The sequence below is a fragment of the Chamaea fasciata genome, unplaced genomic scaffold (assembly GCF_029207755.1).
Source record: "Chamaea fasciata isolate MVZ Bird 193981 ecotype frontalis unplaced genomic scaffold, bChaFas1.0.hap1 SCAF_4, whole genome shotgun sequence".
Classification (NCBI taxonomy): domain Eukaryota; kingdom Metazoa; phylum Chordata; class Aves; order Passeriformes; family Sylviidae; genus Chamaea; species Chamaea fasciata.
The window spans coordinates 68,003,648-68,010,368 of NW_027094089.1; the positions used below are offsets into that span (position 1 = coordinate 68,003,648).

At 43.1% G+C, this 6,721-nt stretch overlaps 1 long non-coding RNA gene across 1 annotated transcript; it reads left to right on the forward strand.

Annotated features, from left to right (window-relative positions):
* On the forward strand, positions 1–5,885 carry LOC136288949 (uncharacterized). Its single transcript, XR_010720660.1, has 4 exons — positions 1–125; positions 2,191–2,242; positions 4,374–4,493; positions 5,243–5,885. It is a non-coding gene; the product is annotated as an uncharacterized lncRNA (long non-coding RNA).
* Positions 5,886–6,721: the final 836 nt, after the last annotated feature.

Here is a 6,721-nt window from a genome sequence, read left to right on the forward strand (position 1 = left end):
GCTGTGGGAACTACATTTCCCGCCGTGCCTGGGCAGGTGCTGATGCGGTGTCCCTTGTCGCCGTGGGTGACAGCGGAGCTCAGGTTGGACGGGGGCCGCGGCCGGGTGCACTTGTGATGGCCGAGGTATCTGTACTTTCCTGGGACACAAATTTCTTTCCAGGAGCTGGTGATCAATATAAGTTGGAGAGACTTTTCCCAATACTTTTCGAGCTCCGAGAGAACATTTGAAATTCAGTTTCCTCATTTTTCCTTTCATTTCTAATAATCTACTAATTTACCTTACAGATTTATCACTGGGCCCTTCTGTTACTCTATCTTTTGCCTTTCCGCTTCTGAAAGCTGTTTTTCCTTTGTCTCTTTCTGTGCTGACACCACCACTGCAGTTTCTCAGCCTCATCCCATTTAGTTTTGACCGTGGTGTTTCTAAGACTCATTTGAGGCAAAATACTTTGATATACTCCAAAACAGTACATGGTTATTATGACAGTTCAAAAGTGTGAATGCCTCAGGTGTGTCCTTAAATGCTTACACTTTTTGGCTCCCTGGCTGTATTTGGAGGTGGGGTTTGCTTTCAGTGTGTATGAAGGGAGAGCAGCACCATGGGCCACACAGTGCCAGCGGCAGGCTGGCCATGGAAAAGGTTGGCAAAAGAAACCCTGGTCCTCAGGAGTCACTCGAGCACATGTGCAGTGCAAAATGCCTCTTGAAAACAGTTCACTGCTTAGCAATTCCTCTTAAAGAAGAGGCTGCGTGCAGGGTGTGCCTGTCCTATAACACATGTCCCCGTATTTAAATTCATCTTAAACCTTAACAAAGCTTTAATTCTGGAGTGACTGTTTTGTATCATTTAGCTGTTTGGAATATTGACTGAATCCTGTACTGGAGCTAAAGCTTATTTCTAAACCATAGTATTTTTTTAACGGCAGTTCTTGGTGTGTCTGTATTTTGGGATTTTGCACTGTGTTTAAAATACTCTCTATGCAATTATAGTAGGATATAAATAATATTTTAAGTTCAGTATATCTTTTTATAAGAACTGATGATATGTCATTTTTATTTAGTATCTCTAATGTCAAATCAGGAGGTGGGGACTATGTTAAAGAGATAACTGGAGATGCCATACGAAATAAAGTATATAAGGAAGCCTCAAAGCACTGCAAAGTAATTATTTTATTACTTGGAAATTAACATTTTTACACATTTTGTTTGTTGCTCCTATCTCTACAGCTGTAAAGTAATGTAGAGTGTGGAGTACCTTATTGACATAATGGTTGAAATTGATTTTCAGGTTTCATTTTCATAACTTCATTGATCATTCATGTTGGTTGAGCACAGGTGAACTTTTATTCCCTTTCCTTTTGCATTTGCTTATAAGTGGTGATAAGAATATGAAGTGTAGAATGCTAGTGTTAAAAATACCTTTCTAATCTAGACTTCACAGAGAAGCTTTGATTGCTGAGCACCAGGTATGGTTACTGACAGAACAGTTCAGATATGTAACTTTTTCTGGCAGGAAAAGCTAAATTTACTCTTCTTTTCAAAAAAAATTACGTAACCTCTACTATTACCTGATGGAATAGTTCACTAAACTGTAATGACAAAACTCAGGCCATAAATCTGTAAGATGCATTTCACTCATTTTTTGACTCAAAATTGTGTATTTTTAGGCAGTCTTGAAGCAAGACAAAAATATCTACAATTCTTGGTATTCACTGGCCTGACAGCTGCTGGTTTAGAGCAACCCGACCAGGCCAAAGGAGAATATAGGAAGGCTATTGATATTGAACCAAACCATTTACTGTCAGTTATGGTCCAGATCCACTTTTTCTCTCCCTGAAGAATGTAAATATGGAGTTGAATGCAGGAACAAAACAGAGCTGAGACTTGGATCATGTTTTCCTGAGAGCCTTAGTTCTGTAGTAGCTTTGGAGAAGCTGAGGTCTGTATTACTTTTGTGCCCAGTGTAAAACCACAGTGAACTTTAGTTTCAGTGTATTTAAGTTTGTATTTTTTGTTTAGTCTAGATGGCAGTGAAGCTTAGAAGGGAAAACATGAAACAAATACAGGCAATTCACCCATGTTTGGAAATTTCTCTGCTTGTAGCTGAAGAAACACTTGACAATGCTTCTCTGCTTTAAGTAGTTTATCTAGTTCATCTTGTTTATCTTGTTTTATCTTATTTTTCCAGCTTTCAGCATGAAGTGGATTGTTGCTGAATTTTGCTGTTAATGTATTTAAAGGTATTTAAAATATTAAATTAATTTAAAAACAATACATTTAAAGTAGCCATGTGCTGGTCCATCACAGCCTGTTGCAGTATGTAGTTACCATGTACTTGGGGTGTCTTATGGAGATTTGTGGTACATAGGTTGCATATCAAGTCAGTCTCTGATAGCAACAATCTCTGTTTTTCTAAGGTTCTTAGTATTTTCAATATAAATACCTTTTTAAAGTGTAAATGTTGGTGCTTGATTTAAAGGTACCTGATACTGAAATTGCTCCCTTTTGCATTTAGATTCTGCCTTTTTGTTATTATAAAAAACAGTATGATGCTTGGATCTAGGTCTTTCATGGCATGACTTAAAGTGCTTTATATATTGTATGTTGTACAGGCAGGATTATGTAATATATACAGGTTTTACATAGTTGTTGGTAGTTAGCTCAGGAAGGAAGGAAAGCTTTTCACTTAAACTAAGCAGACTCAGAAGGCTGTGCAGAGGTATCAAGGTAGATTCTGCTCAGTGATTACTGCATTAACACTTGTCTTCATAGAAGGTAATGAAGTAAGTTTTGTAGACAGACTTTGTTCTCATGACATGTAACTTTAACACTAAATCTTACTTTTTGTTGTTGTTTTTTGTAGTAAGGTGATGATCAAATTCCTATGATAAGTCTAATCATCCAGCCAAACAGATGTCAAAAAATATTTAGCAGATCAAAAGCTCTTGGACTTCTATGTAAGGCAAAGGATATTGAATATAAAAATTCACTCTTAGGATTTCTAATTCAGTGGATGCCATCCCTGGTACACAGATTAGGCATTATTTTTTAAAAATCCTTGTCACATTGGTGTGTCAGGATGCCGTAACTATATAAAGTTTTTCCTCTCCATTTTGATAGGGCAGATACTGGAATATTTGTACTTGAGATTAGTAGTTAAGAGAATTCTGTGTTATTCTTTGTTCTCTGAATAAACTCAGTGCTTTTAAGCATTTAGCTCTGTAGTTCATTGTCTGCATTAATTAGCAGGCTTGTTTTCCTCTGCTTTGTCATCATAGAATATATGTCACCCTATTCATAGAGGTACAGTTCGGGTGACTCAGTTGTCATTGTAACTGACTGGAGTGTTCAGTTTGTTTCCTTAATTTTGAATTCTTTCAGAAAGAAAAATTAAATCCCTTAAAGTAATTGTTTTCTTTTTAGTCAGCTACCGCAACGAGCAAAATTTTTAGGGTAATCAGTAGTATTTGTTTGGCAGTAGAACCTACTAATAATTATTGGTTAGGGTTAGGATTTTGTATTTTCTGGAAAACTTAGCATGTTTGCATGGGATTTTCTTCCTCTTTTCTAGTCGTGACAAGCATATATTATGTATGCAAGGAGCTTGTGAAACTGTATAATCAAGACAGGAGGTAGTTTGAGTACTTTACTGTCTCTCTCCTAAAAAGAAACTTCCTTTTGATCAGAACTACCTATTTTTCATCACAAGAGGGAAAGGTGGGATTCCTGAATTTCACTGCCTGTGCTTTGTGTGCTGCCTTCCATGCAGATGATGAAGACAGTTGCCCCAGGGCACTCCTAACTTTGACCGCCCCCAGCACTCTCCAGGTCCCTGTCAGTATGGCCTTGCAAAAATAATCCAAGAGGTGGAGCTGTTAAATGCAGTTAAAGAGAGTCCTGTTTTCTCATTTTCAGCTCTATTGACATTTTCCACAGTGAAATTTCAACACGGGCTGCTGCTGTTCTTCTCTTTGTATACATAGAGCTAGGGATCCAATGAGGCTTTATTTTTTTTTTTTTTCTTGAGGGTTTATCCAAGGGCTGTCTGGGTCTACTCTTACTGTTGATTTCATGCAAGAGCCAGAGTCAGAATTTGTACTCTTGAGGTCACCTCACTTTCATTACGTACTGTATCTTGGAAGGTGGACAGGTCCCACAAATGCCCTGGGACTTGTTACAGCTCAGCTGGGTCCCACAAATGCCCTGGGACTTGTTACAGCTCAGCTGGAAGCAGGTAAATATAGCTTGTTACTTTAAACATTAATCCATTGTCCAGCCTAATATGGTAATGTTGACAGTCGCTGGAAAACTAGCATCAGACCTCCAGTTCTTTAAAGAGTGACAAGGTGGTTAATTTGTCCCTGTTGACAGGTGGCCGAAACACATCAGAAACTCATGCAAATGAAACAGGAGGAAGGGGCAGAAAAGGCAGAGCTGCATCACCTTTGGAAGAAGATGCTCTGGTTACTGAAAGACAGTACTCAGAACCAGGTTAATATGACTGGACAATAATATTTCTGACTCTTACTCATCTAGATACATATATCGATACAGTGCATCTGGACTTTAAATGGAGTCTTAAAAGTCATGAAAATCTTGTGGCTATTTGTCTCATTAAGGTTAATTCGTATTAAACTGCTCAGGAACTGCTGGGTGATTTGACCTCTTGCCTTGCCAGCTGTGCCACTCCTGTTCCCTGTGGCCGCGCTGGGGTGCGGGCTGGTAGCCAGGCCGGGCCGAACAGCGCTCCGAGCGCCAGGGCTCGGGTGACCGGACCTGACGGGAGCGGCGGGAAGTGCCGGTGGCTCCAGGCACCGTCTCCCTCAGGGGCCGCGGGGCTCAAGGCACCGGGGAGCCGCTGAAGGGCCGGTCAGGCTGAGGCACCGGGGCTGCCACAGGGGACAGCGCTGTGAAGGCACCCTGCTGTTGCTGAAGCGCTGCTGGTGACTTCGGCACTGAGAGGACAGTGAGGCGGCGGGGGCTGAGGGCAAACGGCAGAGCTGAGGGCTCTGGGGGAGCTGAGGGCGATGGCAGCGGAGCCTGGGTGGGCAGGGAAGAGGCACAGGCTGAGAGGGCTGGCGGGGCTCAGGGCACTGGGGACGCTCGGGGGGATGGCAGCACTGGGGGCACTGATGGGCTAGGGGGCTTTGGAAGGACTGGGGAGCTTACAGGCATGCTCAGGCAATGACGGGGCTGAGGGCACGCTGCAAGCAACTCAGTGCTCCCTTTCCTTCCTATAGATCTCCGTCTGCTCAACATTTCCAGAAGGGCTGCTCTGTGCAAGACCAAACGACCAAGGAGGAGCAGGGAGAGGTGGACCGTCCTTGTTCTGTCTGTATTTTGTCCTACCCCTATATGTTACCATTGTGCCTGTATATAGTTATGCCTCTGTCTGTCTCCAGTTTTACCTTAGTATGTATGGAGCAGTAGAGCTATAAACAGTTCTATGTTTTTAGTTACAGGGGTTGGAGGTGTAGATGGGTACTTTGCTAATTGTATAGTTCTGTTTGGGTTTGTGTTGTGTATAGCCATTTTTATACAGAAGTCAATGTATTTATGCAATGCAGATTGTTGTGTTTATCTCTCGATTCTATTGTAAATGTGCATCCCGTTGTACAGCTCTATCTATGTTTGAATTTCTGTGTTAAATCTGTGTCGCACTGGACAGTTTCCTTCCAACTCTGTTTAGAGAGGGAATTTAGAAAGGGACAAGGACGTTTGTCACTCTCCCTCCATACATGTATCAGTACAGCTGCTCTTTTTTAACTTGTCAGTGATGAGGTTCTGTGAACTGGTAGTGATCTTTGTCAGTCGCCATGGAGTCAGCAAAGATGTAACTATGTGCAGTAAGCTTGTAACAGAACTTATTAATTGTGTGGAAGAAGCAGGGGTACAGCAAGCTGTAATATATTTCCTTTTTCAACTCAAGTGGGCTTCGGTGCACTTCTCTCTGGGCAGCTCCAGGTGCAGTCAGTGAAACTTTGGAACAGTGTTGGTTGGTGTAATTGAGAGCAACTTGCAGATGCCCACCTTCGGATCAGGAGGGTTTTGGCAAGGGGTGCTGATGGGGGCTGGAGGAAAACAGGCAGGTGTTCCCCGCTGGTCCCCCAGTTGTGTAAAGGTGGGCCAAGAAACTGTAAAAGGATTTGGGCAGGTAGCAGAGCCACATGTTTGGGGAGAAGGCGCTGCAAGGGCCTGCTAAGGAAAGCCCCAATTGCCATTGGGAAAGCAGGGACAGGAAAGAAAGCCCCAGTCCAAGAGGCTTCTCCCTTCTTTTGGGGCAGCCCAATCCAAACCCATTGGTGCTTCTAGGCCTCCTGTTTTTCAGGTTTGAGTGTGGGCAAATCACCTGCCCATCAAGAGTCACCCTTGATTTTTTACCTTGGCCTCCAGAGCCGGAGGCAATCTCCTCCTCCTCCCAGGCCAAGCACTGTGAAAGCAGCCAATGTGCTGCCTAGGAAGGCTGGCTATGGGCTCTCTGGCAATCAAGGGCAGAGCACAAGCCCATGTGATGGAGGTGTCCCATCTCACTCTGAAGTGATGGGACATCCTAATGCACACTGGGACCCTTTGGACAGCCTTGACTCAGGCTTAGGAGCATGCAGAGGAGCAGCATTGTATGGATCATGGCCAAAAGTGCTGTGGCTATCCCCTGAGCTGGGGAGGCCTTGGGGTCAGGTTGCCTGGTAACAAGGTGAAGGCCTGCCTGCCCTCTGCAG